Source organism: Cynocephalus volans, chromosome 3, assembly GCF_027409185.1.
Source record: "Cynocephalus volans isolate mCynVol1 chromosome 3, mCynVol1.pri, whole genome shotgun sequence".
Taxonomy (NCBI): domain Eukaryota; kingdom Metazoa; phylum Chordata; class Mammalia; order Dermoptera; family Cynocephalidae; genus Cynocephalus; species Cynocephalus volans.
Window position 1 is genome coordinate 38,201,905 of NC_084462.1, and position 19,932 is coordinate 38,221,836.

Below are 19,932 nucleotides of genomic sequence, written 5' to 3' on the forward strand. Positions count from 1 at the left end.
TTGTAGGAAAAAAGGCTTTTCAGCAAGTGGTTCTAGAACAACTGGAAACAAGGAAAGATAGAAGAATAAAATGAGCACTGTGATATTGGATTGTAATCAGAAATAGATAAACTCATAATTTTTAGTATAGATAGCATATATATATAATATATACAATACTATATACAGTATAATAGTATCCTATATACTATCAGTATAAATATTTAGTATATTTAGATATATAGATACATAAATAGAAATATAGATGTGTGCACGTGTGTGTGTGTGAGTAAATGTATACATAGTTCCCATCCTGGACCTATGACACCCAGTAGCAATCAGTACACTAAACCCCAGATCTTGGTTTCTAAATATGATTTTCCAATATAATGAACCAGAACTCCTTGAAGAAATGGTTGCTTACAGGCTTGAGAAAGGAAAATACAAGATAAGCCTAGAATATCTTGTGGAACTAGAAAATAAGGAAATGCTTAAAAATTATGGGGGCATGTTAAAAGGACATTGAGACCAACTTAAAGGAGCTCCCATTGGTCAAATCCAGGAAAATTTGAAAAAAATAATGATTACAATACATGAAAACCCCCAAAATAAATACCCATAAATCCATGCTGATGTAAAGTAACAAATGAATACATAAATAAATGGGGAAGAAAGACAGTTCTTCCTTACAGTCAATTTCCAACGAAAAAGTATAGGAAGTATCTTGGAAACAGAAACCGTCATTAGGTAAACACCATAGCAATAATTGCTGTAGGCAAGAATATTCAATAAATGCTTAAATTAAATGCAAAACAGATTACTTGCATAGTCTCCAAGTATCTTCCAAAAAGATATTTATTAATTACAAAGAGAGGAAAATAGTAACTTTGCAGTGGAGAAATCTGGCAGACAGTACCTTAATCAAATGATCATATTTAATATCAGCAAAAATAAGACACATTGACATCATGTATCCCCTAGATATGTTCTGCTGAAAAGGGTACACTATTATTGCTGTGTTATTTTTATCAAAAATATAAAACGTCAATCTAACCATGAGAAAACACCAAACAAATCCAAATTGAGGACTATTATACAAAATCATGATTTAATATTCTTCAAATGTGTCAATTTAATGAAATACAAAGAAAAACTGAGGGAACTCTTCCAGATTTGTAGTTGGGGGATTGGGAGCAGGCAAAGGAGATACAACAAATAAATGCAACATGGAATCCTGAACTGGATGATGGACTAGATATAAAAAGGACATTAGTGGGGCAATTGGAAAATTTTTAATATGGTCTTCAGATTAGTTAACAGCATTATATCAATGTTAATTTCATGATTTCAATAATTGTTATATGTAATAATGTTATAATAATGGTTATATAAGATGCTAACATTAGGAAAGCTGGGTAGAGAATATACGGGAACTCTATTTTTGCAAATTTCCTGTAAGTTTAAAACTACTTTAAAATCATAAGTTAAAGTTGGAAAAACATTAAACAGAAATTTTACTAAAGAAGATTTACAACTGGATGATAACCTCATTAAAAATTGTTTGACTTCTTATGTGACCAAATTTCAAATTGAAGTCACAATATACTACCTCACATCCACTTAAATAAATAAGACTTAAAAAGACCAACAATATCCAATATTGGTGATAATGGACAGTAGCTGAAAATCTCATGTATTACAGGCTAGGAGAGTGAAAAGTTCCAACTCTTTAGAAGACTTTGGCAGTTTCCTATAAAGTTAAGGAAAAATCTACCTTATAATCAAGCAACTCAATTTGTAGGTAATTACATATGAGATCCGTTAACAAATTCAAAATAGCTAAAAACTGGAAATAATCCAGGTGTCCATCAACAGAAGCATGGACAAGCAAATTGTAATAGTCCCACTCAATGGAATATTATACCGTAATTACAAAAAATAAAATAAAATAAAATAAACCTACTGGTATAGGGAATAGCGTGGATGAATCACAATATCATTATGATTAGTAGAAGAAGACAGACGCATACTGTGTGATTTCGTTTATACTAATTTCAAGTACAGGCAAAACTAATCTATGATCATAGAAATCAGAGTATTTTCTTCTTATGAGAATTTGCTTGGCTGGAAAGAGGCAGTTAAGGCAGATTCTCAAGTAATAAAAATATTCTCTCTCCTAAATAAGGTAATAGTTACTTATAAGAAAACTCATTAAATTATACAATTAAGATCTAAGCATTTAATTATGTAAATTTTACCTATGTAAAAACATAAATTATTAAAAATAATAAGAAAGCTCATACAGTGATATGTAATAATCTGCTGGAAATATTAAAATATATATTACATAAGTATTTAAAAGAAAGTCAAGGAACAATATGTATGTGTGTGCATGCATATTTGTATCTATAAACACACACATTTTGGGGTGTGACAAATGTGTGTGTGTGTGTGTATAAAACAATAAATCAGTAACACTTGTTGTCTCCAGGAAGGAGAAACTGGGTAGATAGGTAGGACAGAATTGAGAAGATGAATGACCTTTCACTGAATACCCTTTTGTAAATTAGAATTTTGTAAAATATATTATGATTTTTAAAATAAAAATTTAAAAATTATTATGGGGCAAAAGAAGTCTTATGATTTTTCTCTAGCTTATTTGAAAATACTGTAAAAATAACATGAACCAAATACAGCAAAAGGTTGATAATGGTGGAACCTGGACTCTGGTTCTGAGCATGTGCACATTCACTGTTCCTGTCTCTTTATACTCCGTATATTTACAAAGGGTTCCTCATGGAAAGTTTTATAAAATGCACAACAGAGAAATCCATTACCAAGAACAAGTGAAAATAAATGGGTTACACATGTTTCAGAATTTATTAAGAAAAGAAACAAAGGAATACAGAAAAATATATAAATTAATTAGAACATTTCAAAAAAATTGATAAAGTATACCAAAGACCTGATTGGAAGAGATGAGAGCGGAGGGCTAGTGATGCTAAAAATCCACTAATTAAATTTATTTCTTAAAGAATGCATGGCAGAAATAACCAATACTGGAATAAAAATGGATACATAATTGAAATGAGAAAATAAATAAAAGAACACTTTGTATAACTTTATGATAATGTATTTGAAAATCTGCACAGATTGTGATTCTCTAGGAGAAAACAGGTTAAATATAAGACAAAACAAAACAATCAATAACCATATGGGAAAAAAATGAAAAAATTTTCTAGATAGCTTCGCTTCCACTCCAAATCACTAAAACCAAAGGAGAATTCAGATGATTTCATTGATGTGTTCACTTAACCATTAATAGTAAGTAATGCTGGCTAGAGCTTTTCAACCCATTCTAGAGCACAGAGTAAGAAGAAAATCTTCAAAATTATTTTAACACAACCAGAAAATCTGATATCAAAACATGACAAAAATAGCACAAAAAAGAAATATCACGTAAAAACCAACAAACAAAAAAACACAAAAAAGTCACAAATCAATTTCACTTAGTTGTATACTTGCAAAATTCTAAATCAAATTAAAATACCCATAATTCAGCAGTAAATTAAAATAAACATTTAAAAACTAAATTGTGTCTGTTCATTCGAGAAATAAAAAAAAATTTCAATAAAAGAAAATGAATTACTTCACACTGATAAAAGTTTTTAAAAAGAATACTAAAATTGTTATGCAACAAGCATTTGATTACCTGGTTTTGATTAAATTCCTTAGAAAAATATAAAAGGTGGGAGACTTTCCCAATATGTAAGACAAAATATCTCAAACTTAAAATTAGCATTTTACATTGATGATTAAGATAACCCACATCAAAATAACTTACCTATTGGAAATAAGACCTGATACCACCCCAGCAGAGTCGTGCCCGGCAAGAATAAACTGTAAACCAATTAATAAATTCGGTTTGCTCACCTAGGCAAATACCTCTTCTGTCATTGATAACATCTGACATAGGCAAACAGCTCACTTACCAGACAATGATTTGATTATCAAGACTCACATTAAGAACCTCAACTCCCGCCAATCTTAAACTATTGCATGATGAATTTTGCCCATTCCTAATTAGCTCCCTGCCTTCAACCATATCAGCCAGATCCCAAAGCCTTAATTTCCTGCTTTGGAAACACTACTAAACCATGTCAAGGTGGTGTTTTCCCTTGCTGCAGTAAGTTTAATAAACTGCTTTGCTTGATCATAGCTCTTTCTGGTGGTCTTTTGGGGAAACAGACCAGCAACAATGTGCTGGTCAAACTCAAGAAGCATTTCCATTAAAGCCTGATTAAATCAAGGGTGGGTAATATTTCCACAATTGTTTAAGTGCTCTGAAAGTACCAGTCTGTGAACGTTATCAACAAAATTAAAATCAGGACCAATTGGGAGGGGGAAATCAAAATGATTAACATTTGCGAAGGATTTAGTACATACTTTGAAAAAATTGGAAAAGTAATGACAGTGAAGTGACTACTTACCCCAAAAAGAAAACAAAACTTTCAGACATAGAAAAGTGAACAAGAAAATAAATTGAAAGAAAAACTCCCATCACCAAAGTGGAAACATTAACAGCAATTTAAATTAATGAACAACAACAAAAAAGACATACCTTGTCCTTGGATACAAAGACTTAATATTATTAAAAACGAATTCTCCCCTAAATTAATTTATTAAGTTGATGAAATTGCTGTCTAAACTGTAATTTCTTCTAAAGAGAAAACACATGAAACAGGTGGCAGAAGAGACATACAGATCCACAGAACAAAAACAGAGCCAGTCACAGATGAAAATACAGCATATGTGCAAGATGGCATTACAGATAAATGGGCAATTATTGGCAAATAATCGCAGGTAATGGCAAATAACTTGGAAACGTTAAGATTTTTGAAATAAAAAATTTCTCATGATTTGAGAATTTGAATTAAAAAAAACACAAAAGAATTAGAAGTTAACATAGGTGAAGGGTTTTATGAACTCAGTAGAAATATCTTTCCAAAAAATGACGTGAAACTCAGAAGCCGTAAAAGCAAACATGGTCATACTTGGACACATAACAATCATACACATTTTTATAACAAAAACGAAGTAAAAAGGTTATAAAAAGTGAAAAGAATATCTGTAATGTTTGACATTCCAAACCTTATTTCCCCAACAGTAAATGAGCTCTTAGAAATCAGGAAGAGACTAAAACCTCCCCTCACCCCCAAAATTAGACATAAAGAGGAAATTAAAAAATACAGATGGCTGTTAAACATATGAAAAAATGATCAAACTCAAAAATAAAAGAAATACAATTTAAGACAATAGTTTGGGCGATCACATTGGCAAAGATATCAAATATTTATAAAATCCATTATCTTTGTGGGAAAGCTGGAAATCTCATTCATTGCCATTTCAGGATAAAGTTGTTAACCACATATTTTTAAAATATCTTGCAATAATTTTCAAAATTTGAAGTATGCATATACTTAATTCCAGTAATTCAACTGCTAAGTAATTTATTATGATATAATAGACAAATGCAAAGGTATAGAAATATAAGGAGATTCATTGCACAGAAATTTGGTACTAACATAAATATCTATGAATGAGAAATGCTTAAAACATTGAATTATATTTCATCTACAAAACAGTCATGCAGTCATTCAACAAATGACACAGATGTGTATGTATTACTGAAATAGAAGAAGGCCTTTGAAAATATTGTTAAATGAATGAGGCATTTTGCAGAAGAACATGTTACAATATGACCCCACTTCCAAACCCCTCCAAAAAAATAACTTAATGTGTGTGTTTGTGTGCATATATCCACTAAGAGAATGCACATAACTCCCTTATAGAGGAAAACTATGGGAATAGAATTGGAAGAGAGAGGGCACTTAATTTATATATTAGTTATTTAAATATGCCTTGAATTTTTGAAAAAAAATAATGCAGTTTCTTTTTAATATATCTTTTTTTTTTCAATTTACCATATGGCAAAAGAAAATTATAAATGTATATTTATGGGAGCACTGAGCAATTCCACCATTTTGAGCTTCTTGTGTAATAATTTCCTCAACTGAGGTTCCTGGGATTGAGTCAAGTGGCAGCAAGGGAAACAGTCACCATGCCCAAATTAAAGTCTCATCGATGATATCCCAACATGAGCATTTCTCAGTTAAGCATTTCTTATCTGCAGGAGGTATCCACTGCAACACAGGAAAGAGAGGAGTCTCCACGCATAAGGAAGACTGTATCATTGTTTTGGTGAAGCTGCTGATAGAAGTAATGGCACCAACTGTAGGAAATCCACCTCATATTTGTGGTCATCACCTGCAAGGGCACAGTGGGGAAAATTGACAAAGGTAAGAAACACATTTCCTAAGGAGTCAGGGGACTATGAAATCCTTGCTTACTCTTCCCCCACATGTGCTTGAAGAAATCTACCCAGAGTACACAGAGAAAGCCACATTTCCAGTGGTTGAGTCCATGCTGTGCACAGAAAAATGACTTTAAAACTCCCTACATGAAGTATGCCAGATATTGGTGCTGCTCTTTCTCCTTTTGCTGATCTAAAAAGTGATGGACATCTCTAACCGCCTCAGATTTTGTGTCTCTTTCCCTCTGTATTTGGCTCCTTAAAGCTCTAGATCACTCAACCATTTGATCAATTATTTCAGACAAAACTATTTGTCAGATTTCCAGTCTAACCTGTATTAAGAACCTACTGTGTCTCATGCATACAACAATTCTCTAGTAACACAATGAATCCAGCCATGAAGGAGCTCAGTCTATTGAATGAGAGAAGAAAAGTTAAGGAAATTCTTCATATTAACAGTGAATGTACTGAGATATAGAAAAGCCATAAACATATGTAAAAGAAGCTGTATCTCTTCACCCATTACACAATCTGGCCCTTGGAGTCAATTAGAACCTAACCAAAAGTCATCAATCTTCTGAAAATTAACATCTCATTTCCTACACAGACATGGCTTCTCCTAGAAAGCAAGGACTATTCTAAGTAAAACCTTACCTTCAGAGGCTGGCTTTTAGACAATAGGTAGGTGAAGAGGCTCGTTGTCTGAGGAGTCTTGTTTCAGGGATTTACTGGTATGGTTCAATCCCAGAAGATTGAGTTCCCAGGGAGTCATTTTCTGAGGTGAAAAACAAAAACAAAAACAAGAAACACCACTTCCAATGCAGCTAGAATCTGGGAACTCAGTCTTTGCTACTCTGTCATATTGATTTCACTTGCAGGCTGCCCCCTGTACTCACACAGCTCTGAAGCCATAACTAGCTGTTCATAACTCCATACATTTCAATATCAGCACATTGCATCAGGGCCCCCCTTCTTTCCTGTGCATTCCCCAAACCAAGTAGATTGAATCCCACTGAAAATTATGTCTCTTATACTTTTTAATCATTTATCTTTTGCTGCTTAGTTGGCCACGTTATTCACAAAATCACTCAAAATAATCTACACATATATCTCTCCTCAATAAAAGTTTATTTGGAACCTATTCTATGACAGCTAATTGACAAGGAGCTTGTGTCACAAAAAATGAACTGAAAAATATCTGGGCATAAGAAATTAAAAGTCCATTGGATGAATCAACCATACAAATAAAGAACAGAGATATAATGGTCTCATGGAGGGAAATTCAGTTTTAGGATGGGACTCGTGAGGAAAGATTCCCCACATTTAGGAAGATCTATTATGACCAAATAAGCTGTAACTCCCCATTGCAGTACTCACACTCATCTGGCTCAATGATGGGGTTTTAGTGCTATTTAGCTGCAACCAAATGTCATTAACTCTAAAAAGAGCCAGACCTATCGACTTCTGTCCACCCTAGGCCTGTTTCCTATAAACACGTAGTTCCCTGCCCATATAATCATACCTGAAAGGGCATCCAAGAGACCATAAGTAGGAGTGGAGAACCAATGACGGGGAGGAAAGTTGCTGCTCATTCTCTGGAGCTGACATTCAAGAGGTAAGGCAAGGGCACGGCAGTTTTCCTTCCCTTCTATGCACTATCATTACCTGACCAAAAAAAAAAAAAAAAAGAAAGAAAGAAAGGAAAAATAACATTTTAAGAAAAAATATATGCACATCTACAGGTGCACCTCTCTGTACATGTAAAACATACACACACACAGAATCTAATTTAACAATAAGATACTCATGAAGCGTGGGTATCCTGTGCTGTGTACAGACTCGAAAAGATGGATGTTCCTCACTCCCCTGTGTGTGATGTGCACAAACTTCAAACATGCGCTGCTCTTCTTCCCCCAATAAGGTACAATGGACATAGAGTGACCAGCTAATAATTATATTAGTGAGATAAAATATTTCTGTTCTATTAAGAATAAATGTTATAAAACAAAATTTTTACTATTATATACAGAGCACACGGTCTGTCTATTACCACCCAGATAAGTCCAGGGAAAGCTCCTAATAATTCCACTGGCAAAAGAAATTTGTTTCTAGTTCACTAATGTTCACAAGACCATCCTTACAGAGAAATATACATGTTAATAATATCTAAATATCTAGAAAGGCTGGATTAAACTAAATTAATCTTTTTTAAAACAATAGTCTAAAATTTGCCCCAACGCAGTAATCTAGTAAAAGGGTCCAGTCATGTGCAATAATCACAAGTGTTCTAACCATTCTTCATCTAAAAGATATCCATTAATTCAATATTTTTATCTATGATTTTGAAGAAAGCATGTAATATAAAATCATTTTTCAACAACCTCAAATAACTAGAAAATCTAGGTGTGACATAATGAGGAACATATTGAATTACTATATTCGGAGTACCCTCAAAAATGCACAAAACAAAGGCTTAAATGTAATTTAATAATCTCAACTTTATAGATTACTCAATGAACAAATGCAAAACTGTGTATATCTCAAACAGATGTGCTAATACTCTCTGAAGTCATCTGCAGAACACTATGTCACACATTTTCTCAAAAATATTTACAGGATTTCTTTTATTGTCCTGACAACCATTAAAATACCTTGAAATACTAGATTTATAAATAAAATGTAAAATTTTAACTTTTGCATAAAAAGAAAAGCTAAGCCAAAAACATACAAGAGTTAAAACATTCATTTGTCTTCTGAATATAAACATATTGATAAAAGGCTGGTGTCATCTTTATTTCATTTTCTTGTTTTCTGACAAGTTAATAAACGAATTTAGAAATATTTAACACAATGTGGTAGCTTACAATTCTATTTTCAGACGTACTTTCCCCAAAATAATCTTAGCTAGGGTTTCAAAAAGTGGTATTTTATAGATGTTATTTGTGTCACAATATGTCTTTTATCAGATACTGGCATACATGAAGTAGCTCTGGATAATTTGCATCCAATAGAGCTTTCTGTCCAAGATAGTAGGCTATAGCCATGTGTGGCTATTGAGCATGTAAAATGTGGCTAGTGTGACTTAAGGACTAAATGTTTAATGCTTAATTTTAATTAGCTTATATTTAAGCTTAAATAGTCACTTGTGTCTAGTGTCTATCACACTGGACGATGCAGCTCTATATGTTACAAAATAACTGTTAAAAAGAATTGGTAATACACATGCACACACACACACAAAAGTTATAAATATTTGGAAAACATTGGTCAATATTTCAAAAGGTGTAGGTGAAAGGACGAGTTGACACCAGTTGACGATCCACCGGAGAGAGCTTGTTTTATTAGGCAGCACACACATATATATAGGGTTTTAAGGGAATGCTGATTGGTTTAAAATACAATCCCTACTTAGCATACCGCATGGGGCTTGGGGGGGGGAGCTGATTGGCGTGCGATTCGCGCCGGCGGCGGGAAGGAGAATGCGGAAGAGAAGGGCAACCAGCGCCATGATGGGGTGCGGCCCAGAAGGGCTTATGTGATCAGGGTGTGATCCCTTGGGGCATTTGGGTTCTTACATTCCTCCCTTTTTCTTGTTTTAGGAAAGGGGACGTTGAAGTCATCGAGCTACTTCCTGCTGAACTGGGGCGTTGTGGGGGAGGGCAAAAGGAGGAAGGTACATAAATACCCATTATGAAACCCCAAAGGAGGGTGGAGAAACAAGTAATTTCAAAAGGGGAGAAGTCCATAAACGTTCCTTGAAGCCACAAGTCGCACATGCACTGGTTCCATTGTTTGTAGTCGGAGACTGGAGGGGGCAACCAGGCGTCGGTGGCGAGGGCGTATAGGAATGCGTTTCCTCTGTAAGGTGGTACCTCTTCAGCGTGGGCTGAGGTGCTCACGAGATGAGGCGAGGGGTTCATTGGTATCTAGGAGCTGGTAGTTTCTAAGTAAAAGCTGGTTAAAGGCCTGATTAGAAATTTTTCCCACTTGGGCTTGAAGAATGATGCAGGGCAAGAAAAGGCAGGTTATGAGGAATAACAGCATTCTTCTCCAAGGAAGATGCAAGTATCTCCTTTTTCTGCAGTGAGGAGGTCTAGTGCTCTATGGTTTTGGAGGGTGACCTGAGCTAAAGAGGTGATTCGTCTCTGTAGAGAGGAAAGAGATTTGGCAGTGGAAGTTAGAGCGCCTTCAAGTTTAGTATTGATCTATTTGACCGCCCATAAACTGTGTCCTAAGGCTCCTCCCGACAGGCCGGCTCTGACAGCTGATGTTGTTAGGGAAATACCAACCATGATTGGGAGGAAGGTGGCCCCTTTTTGTTTTGAGGGTGGATGAAGAAGATAGAACAGTAGAAAAGGGCGCTGAGGTGAGGAGAGTAAAGGTTCTTCAGAAGGACCCTTACTCATATTATAGCTAGCAAAGAGAAACTGGGGATCCATGCTCTGAAATATCCGGCTAGACCCAGGAAAGATAGGATCTCTGTTTTGGTTTTGGGGATGGGCAGGTCAGTAAGAAACTGTTTTCTGTCCAGGGTGATTTCCTTCTTTCCCGGGGAGAGGAGAAAACCAAGGTAGGTTACAGATGGTAAGGAGATTTGGGCCTTGGCGGGGGACACTCGATATCCCCTACCCACTAGGAAGTTAAGCAAATGGGCAGTGTCAGCTTGGGATTGTTCCCATGAAGGACTGCATCGAAGGAGATCGTCCACATATTGTAATAAGGTGGACTCTGGATGGTTTAAGTGAAAAGATTTGAGGTCCTGTGCTAGGGTCTGCCCAAAAATATGAAGGCTATCCCAAAATCCCTGTGGCAGGACCATCCAAGTGAGTTGTTCGGAGTGACGGGAGTGGGGGTCAGTCCATGTGAAGGCAAAAATGTCCTGAGTATCGGTTTCCAGGGGTATGGAAAAGAAGGCATCCTTTAAGTCCAGAACCAAGAAATGAGTAGAGGTCGCTGGGACCTTGGAAAGAAGAGTGTATGGATTTGATACAAGGGGGTGAATGGGAATGACAGCGGCGTTAACAAGGTGGAGATCTTGGATGAGATGAAAGGCGCCATTAGGTTTTTTTTACAGTGAGTATGGGAGTATTGAAAGGGGAGTGAGTGGGACGGAAATTTAAAAAGTGAGACCTTTTTTAATAGGTCCTGAATGATGGGGCTTAACCCAAGGAGGGCTGTTGTGGTTAATGAATACTGAGCCTGACAAATATATTTGGAAGGGTCTTTTAGTTTTATGTGTACAGGGGAACACTGGGCCAGAGCAGGGCTGGCAGTGTCCCAAACTGTGGCGTTGACAGGGTGCGTTAAGATGGGTAAGGACTTCTTTGGAGGGGTGGGATTAGTAGGATCTTGGGCTTGAACTAGCGCTAGGAGGAAGGAAACAGGGGAAGAGGAAGAGGACAGGGGCAAAGTAATGGAGACTTGAAGCCGTGATAGAATGTCCCGACCCAACAAGGGGACGGGGCATTGTGGCATGACTAGAAAGGAATGGGAGAAAACGGATTGAGTGCCTTGAAGGCAGCAGGTTAAAAGAGGGGTTTTTGGGGAAAGATTTGTTTACCTCCTACCCCGACTATAGGAGAGCTGCTGGAGGTGGTGGGGCCTTTATATTCCCTTAAGACCGAAAAGGTGGCTCCAGTGTCCAGGAGGAAAGATATTGGGTGGCCGTCCACAACCATGGATACCCTGGACTCCTGCTTTGTTATAGAGATGTTCGGGAAGGGCCCAAGGCTCCGTCAGTCCTCCTCAGCAAGGCCCACCATAGGTGGTGTCCACGATTCGGGGGACTGTGGGGCAGTTGGTCCCTCACCCCTTCGGGTGAGGGGGCAATCAGATCCCCAATGTCCCTTCTTTTTGCATTTTGGACAAGGAGTGGTGGGTGGCCTGGGGGTGAGGCAAGCCTTTGCCCAATGCCCTTCCTTTCCACATTTAAAGCAGGCTCCAGGTGGAGGCTTAGAGGTGGAGGCTGTGGGAGGGCGCCCAGGGGGTTTGATAAGCTGGGCCAACATCTGGAAGTTGGCGTGGTTGGCCTTTTGTTTTCGACGTTCCTTTTCCTCTTCCTGATTATGAAAAACCTTGAAGGCCACTGACAGGATTTCGGTCTGAGGGGTTGCAGGACCCTGCTCTAATTTTTTAAGTTTAGTTTTAATGTCAGGGTAGGATTGGGCCAGGAAATAGGTCATAAGGACATGCCGGCCGTCTTCTGAGTTGGGATCTAAGTTAGTGTACTGTTGAAAGGCCTGAGTTAATCTATTGAGGAACTCGGCGGGAGTTTCCTCTTTTTTTTGGACAATTTCTTGAATTTTTTGGAAATTAACAACCTTGCAAGCTGATTTTTTGAGGCCAATTATTAAGCAAGAGGCAAAACGGTCTCGAGCCTGGATTCTCTGGGCTGTGTTATAATCCCAATTAGGTTCCTGTTCTGGGACTGCTTGGGGGCCTGGCGGGTGATTTGGATTGGTACGATGGGTGTCAGTGGCATGGGTTTGAGCTGTATTCCAGACTCTGTGGCATTCCTCGGGGAGGAGGGTATTGGCTAGGAGCATGAAGATGTCATGATGTGTGAGGCTGTAGGCCTGCAGGATCCATTGGAATTCTTTAATGTAGGTGGTAGGGTCAGTAGAGAAAGAGCCTAGTCTTTTTTCTAATTCTGTAAGGTCAGCTAGGGAAAAGGGAACATGGACCCTAACTACTCCTTCAGCCCCAGCTACCTCACGTAGTGGGGAGATTGTTAAAGGGGCAGGGGGGTCCTCGGGAATGGGTGAAAGGGGGACTTAGTGGGTCAGGAGTAGGGGAGGGTAAAGACGGAGGAGTGGATGGCACAGGAGGTGCAGAAGGTGACGCAGATGATGGGGGAGGAGGAGTGGGCATCGGAGGCACTGGGGGAGGAGGAGGTTGGTAGGGTGGGGGTTCATCAGTAGGGTCGAAGGTGCAAGGATTGAGGGGTGACTGTGAAGAGGGTTTACAGGCTAAAAGGACTTGAGAGGGAGCACAGGAGGAGCAGAGGGTGGGGTTCTGAGCCAAGAGGCGAAAAGCCTCGATGTAGGGGATCTCCTTCCATTTTTTTAGGCGCTGGCAGTAGTTAAAGAGGTCTCGTAGAATGTTAGGATCTAGTGTGCCCTCAGGGGGCCATGTGTTTTGATTATCTAAAGGATAATAAGGCCAATCTTGTGTGCAGAATTTGGTGAGGAGTTTGGGCTTAATATCCGGCCTGAGGGAAACGTTGGTGAGGTTTTTCAGAAGGCACTGAAGTGGAGATTCCCCTAGGGAGGAGGAGGAAGCGCCCATTCTGGTCTCTTAATGGGAATTTAGACAGAAATCGGACAGAGATTAGTGATAAGACAGATCCTTCGGCCGGATGGGAAAGGTGGGATCCTAGAGGGCGTCGCCAGTAGGTCACGTCAGTCCCGGCAGGTTCAGGTACGAACCAGGAGGTGAGAAGGGAGGTGTGGGTCGTCACTCAGACCTTCACTTCTCTAGGGCAAAAGCCCGGTGCCTGAAGGAACCTAGCGCTAGGAATTTCTAGTTGGGTCCTGGACCCGGGAAGCGGAGAGAAGAGAGTGGTGGACAGGAGGGTGAAAGAGAGAAGGGGAGAACAGAATGGGGCTTTTAACCTCCAAAAATGAAAGTAAAAGTTTACCGGGGCTTTGGAACCTGTTATAGTTTGGGAATTTATGGTGGTCATGAAGACCATGGAGGGGTGGGGTATTGGGTGTTAGGGGCTACCAGATGATCACAGCTAGACTCCCTGCGGTAGCCTGTAAAAAGGGCTGGTGCCCTTTAGGAAAGGGGGCTTACCTAATGATGAGCCGGTGGTGAGTGGAAGGAGCCAGCGCCAAAAAGAACGGACGAGGGTGGACCGTCAGTGGTGAGCGGTGGAAGGGAGGCCGGTCCTGGCGGGACAGAGTTCCCGAGGGGCAACTCGAAAAGTGTCACCGCTCGAGAGAGCCCCGAGGGGCGACTCGGAAAGTGTTGCCGCTGCGATTCGAAAAGTGTCACCGCTCGAGGGGAATTTCGTCCCGGGTTTCGGCACCAAATGAAAGGACGAGTCGACACCAGTTGACGATCCACCGGAGAGAGCTCGTTTTATTAGGCAGCACACACACATATATATAGAGTTTTAAGGGAAAGCTGATTGGTTTAAAATACAATCCCTATTTAGCATACCGCATGGGGCTTGGGGAGGAGCTGATTGGCGTGCGATTCGCGCCGGTGGGAAGGAGAATGCGGAAGAGAAGGGCAACCAGCGCCATGATGGGGTGCGGCCGAGAAGGGCTTATGTGATCAGGGTGTGATCCCTTGGGGCATTTGGTTTCTTACAGTAGGAATATCTCAATAAAGGAATTAAATATTTTTTTCTATTTTTCTCAAAGAGTATCAAAACAAATCAAATTTATAAAAGGAAAGGTTTTGCTTGTAATTGTTCAATGTCAGAAACATGAAATTCAGTGTAACTCTCTCTAGGTGAATATTTTGTCCACCGTTTTTGTTGTTGGGGAAATTTCTAGAAATATTAACTTAAGTATCTTCCCTGCCTATTATCTTAGGTTCCTTAGACTGTTGAAGGATAGTCCATGAGTCTGCAAGTAATGAAGGTTAAGAAATAGCTTTCAAGAAACTAGATATTCTTCTCTGTCTGTGAAACTGTGACACAGATGGTATTTTAGGGGTGTATCTGGCAGTGAGTTATGCTATCTTGTTGCTACCGCAGTTGAGACTGAAAAGGATCATAGAGTAGGAAATCTAGGCAGTGGCCCTGCAGTACACCCTTGCCAAAAGGCCTTTGGGGGTGAGTATGTACATTTCTACCTAAGGGAGAGGTGGTGTCAGGGTGTTCCAGAAGTTTACATATCCTGCCAAAATATGGATTTGGGACTCCTAAGGAAGAAGTTAACAATTAACATTATAGCAATAAAGGAGTGTCATTCAAGCAACAAGACAACAGCTACACTCTCCTGATTGGTCAGATTACTACCAAAAAGAAAAAAAGTTTGCAAGCTCACCATAAGCCATCCTATAACCGAGCCACAATGTACAACGGTTCCTGTTGAACAAAGGTTTGGAAGTCCTAAGAGGCTAGAGCAATGGCATATCACTGTGCATACATAATCCTCTGTTCCTAGATGCAGTAAATTTGATCCTGAAAATTCCTGCTAACAAATATATGAACGTGGACCTAGACCAGCTGAGTTTTCTGAAGATAACCAGCCATTTCCTTTGAGGGAACCACACAGACACATTTCCTCAGAAGAGATTTAAGATGTAAGTTAAGATAATGTATTGTAGAAGACAAAGATATTAAGTGTCCCTAAATGGGAAAAGAAATACAACCTTTTAAAATCACAGTTTCTACAAAATCTGCTATTGCTGAGGGAATCTTGGTAAACTGTACTAACTGCTATAGCTTATACAAGGGGTCTTCAAAAAGTTCGTGGAAAGATTCCTATTATCTTTTATTATATTTTTCTATGAACTTTTTGAAATACCATCATACCTGATTCTTACATATTAGATGGCAGAAAATTAATTTCTCTGTACATGTAAAACAGTGTTTTTTCATTATCACCTGCCTGGATGGACAGCTTTTTTAGACATTTCTCCTTAGTTTTCACCCACCCCCTCCCCACAATTTTAATGACACAGCTTCGCTGTGGATCTGCTTATGTACTGTGGCTGTTTGGAGGACTGTAAGCAATCGAAATACCTAAGATTTCTTTTGCTCCCCAAGGACCAATTTTCATTCCATAAGATGATATCAATTATGTTGAGAACACACAGTATACAATAACTTGAGAAAAAATAACTAAATGGGTAAGGAGTACATGTGAACTGTATTTGGGGTGGTTTCCCATTCTCTCTGTTTTAATGCAGAATCTTTAAGATGGAGAGCACCCCTTCATTAGGAGAGATACAAGAGACACAGATGGAAATAAAGATTGTATTACTTACATGTCCTGGGTTTACGTGGCATGCCTGGAAGCCACACACACAGAGGTAAGGAAGTGCATGGGGGCAGGGTGGGGGGGAGAGAAAGAGAGAGGGAGACACCTGTGGGCCAATGCCTATATTAGGTCTAGGGCATTTTATCAAAACAGGTTTCCCACAAGGAGTTTTAACTGGTGGGTTTAAAGCAAACAGGCATGAATTCCATGTGGTCATGCTGTGACTGAAGTTGGACACTGGCATAACTGTGCAGTCCATGTGATGTGTGGGGGTCAATAGGGCTGGTCAAGTAGGTTGTATCCAGCTATCCCATAGGGAGGTGGTCACCAGGGTGCAGCTATATAAGGAGATATCTGAATTGACCACACTGAGGAACTGGGAGGACGTCCAGAACTAGAAACTGTGTCACAGGGGACTGAGCCCTGCTTCTGGTATGAGGAAGTTAAACTTATATTCAAAATGGATGCCGAGGAAACACAGAATTCTAAGAGTTCACTACATTCTTCCAATGCTCACACCCATCAGGACACACTGCCTAGGCTTCAGGAACATTCTCTAAATCACATACCTCATTTTGGTCCAATATCTTCATTCCTGAAAAGGAAGGAACTCTTCAAACACTTTTGACGCCCAATACCTTTATGGTATAAGCTAAGCAAAGAAATATCAAAAAACCTAGAATCTACAGGAATGAAAACTATGGAGAACTCACCATATTATTAATGTTGATATATGATTTAATTAGAACAGACTTCCCCAGATATATTAAATTATCGACTAGTTAAAAAAAAATCCTTACTGACTAGAAACATAGATAAATTTAGAATTAATGATATTATACGGTTAAGAGATCTTGTGAAAACCTCACAAGGATGAACACTGATGCCAATGAGAATCAAAATGACAATGCTGTGTTGTTAGCTTTACGTGCAACTAGGACCTTGTTTTCCTCCATCGCTCTCCTCTTGGGAAAACACAGAGTCAAATAGTAACATTCCAGATGGAATCTACAGGGTTGGTTGTAGTGTCCTTTCATTTCTAATTTTAGTGATTTGTGTCAGTCTGACTAAAGGTTTGTTAATTTCATTAGTCTTTGCTCAAACAAAGGTTTCAGGGATTTTCCTTATACTTTTTCTGTTTTTTGTCATTGATTTTTGCTCAGATCTGTACTATTTACTTCCTTCTGCTTGCTTTGGGATTCACTTTTTAGTTTAGTCTTTTTCTTGTTTCTTAAAGTGGAAGCTTAGGTTATTATCTTTCCTTTTTTCTGATATATTCACTTAAAACTATAAATTTCCCTCTAAGAATGTCTTTAGTTGTAACACATTCAGTACAAAATGTTTTCTAGTTTCTTTTAAGATTTTTTTCTTTGACCCATGGGTTCTGTGATAATTTCCAAATATTTGACAATTTCTGAATTGATTTAGGTTCTCATTTCCAATTTAATTCCCCAGAGGTCATAGAACATACTCTGCATGATTTGTCTTTTTTTAGTTGATTGAGTCAGTTTTGTGGCCTAACGTATAATCTTTCCTGGAGAATGTTCCAGGTATGCTTGAAAATAATTTGTATTCTGCTGTTGTTGACCGGAGTGTTCTATATATATGAGAGTACTTCAAAAAGTTCATGGAAAGATTCATATTAACTTTTAATTCTATTTTTACACAAACTTTTTGAAGTATCCTGCTATATATCAGGTCAAGTTGGTTGATAAAATTGCTCTAGTATGCTATAACCTCAATGATTCTCTAATTGTTCTATCAGTGATTAAGAAGTAGGTATAAAGACAACAGCTATTACTGTTGAATTGCCTATTTATCCCTTCAATCATGTCCGTTTTTGCTGTATTTAACTTGAAGGCAATGTTGTTAGCGCTTATATGATTATAATTATTACATATTCCACATTAACCCCTCTATCATTATATTATATCCTTATCTCTAGCTAAATTCTATCTAACGTCTGTTTTTGCTGGTGTCATAATAGCTACTCCAGCTCTCTTCTGGATATTCTTTGATGATATATAGCTTTTTCCATCTTTTTATTTTCAAACTATTTGTGTCTTTTGTTGCAAAGTACCTCTTTTACACAGTGTATAGCTGTTTCATATTTTTTTAAATGGAATCTCCCAGTCTCTTTTTAAAATTTACTGTAATTGTAGTATGTCTGGATTTATGTTTGTCATTTTCTTATGTTTTCTATATGTCTTATGTCTTTCTGGTTCCTCTGTTCATCCTTAACTTGCTTCTTTTGTGTTAAATAATATTTTCTGGTGGTTCTTTTAATATTTTTTGAATTATTTTCTTAGTAGTGATCCTAGTGTTTACAAAATGCACTTTAAATTATCACAACTCTATTCAGATTAACGACTTTGTCACATGTCTGTTTCTATGTTTTGAAATCAGTTTCAGATGAACAATTCTGTTACTCATTTTGCCCAGATTTCCAACAGGTCAATAATTGAAGCCATCGTTGATCCAGGCATGTTTATAAAAGTGACCCTGAGCCTGAGGTAGGTGACAGACACTAAACTCTAAGGATTTTCATCACTCTTGGACACAATAAACACACTATTAAGTCATGGAAATCAGGAAACACAATGACCCAGACCCATGGCCTCTGGATTGCATAGACAAACTCTCATTCTCACTGGAGTGTTACAGTTCCCTAAGAGGAAAATCAGTATTCTTGGGACAAAATACTTACTGCGAAAATCCCCACTGGTCCCCAAGGAAGGTAGAATTATTCATGATACTTTCCTTCACGTCATGTCACAAGGGAAATGTATAAATTCTTTCACATGTTTTTGATCCACATGAACCTGTGGGAATATAGTAAGTAAAATTTAATCACTTTACATTTAAAAATGTTTAATACAGCAGGTAGTTGAGGCTAACATGCTATATAAAATTGCTCTCACAGCTGATGAGAAAAAAACTAAACACAAAGAAACAATGATTCAATTCTAGTGACTGGTTGGCAAGAAAATTCAAATATACTCTGACGATTCCCCATGTGGTATTTACTTCTCAATTTTCATATACTTGTTTCATATACTTGAAAAGTAAAAACCCATAACCTCTTTGGATTTTGACCATCTCATTCCCTAAAGAGACCAAATATCATTTGGAAGATTCCAGCAGCTCAAACACAAGTGTGCCTGGTTCAACTGTAGGTATAACCATTTCCCACATTTTCACTAATCATGTGCTGATCCCCGAGGGTCTGTTTCAACAAGTGTATTTATGCTGACTGCCAAGTGCTCAGAGTTGCAATTTCACTTCCAATTTGGATATGTATGTATCACTGTCCAATTCAACTTCTCTAATGTATGCAAGCAGGTTAGCTTTCTAATAATACCACAATCCTTGCTGGGACCACACTGCTGAAGAAGCTGAACTCTCAATCCATATAGTTTGCTTAGGGTGGGGTATCTATGCTGCACCTCATTTTCCAAAAGTGATTATGTAACTCATTTTTTTTCATATTTTTTAACAAAATCAATTATTATAGTCATTACTGATATATACAAGTTTCTAAAAGGAGGCACTGTTTGCCTCAGAAAAGTGAAAGAAACTGAGCACTCTGAAGTACACTGCTCTGGGACACATTGAGGCATCCTATTCAGTCATGGAGAC

The 19,932-nt window shown here is 38.1% G+C and overlaps 1 long non-coding RNA gene across 1 annotated transcript; it reads right to left on the reverse strand.

Annotated features, from left to right (window-relative positions):
• Positions 1–5,701: 5,701 nt before the first annotated feature.
• Positions 5,702–19,104, reverse strand: LOC134373902 (uncharacterized). The gene is made up of 4 exons (XR_010022998.1): positions 19,001–19,104; positions 7,875–8,017; positions 7,007–7,127; positions 5,702–6,306 (listed from the first exon to the last, which is right to left on the reverse strand). It is a non-coding gene; the product is annotated as an uncharacterized LOC134373902 (long non-coding RNA).
• Between the last annotated feature and the right edge of the window lie 828 nt (positions 19,105–19,932).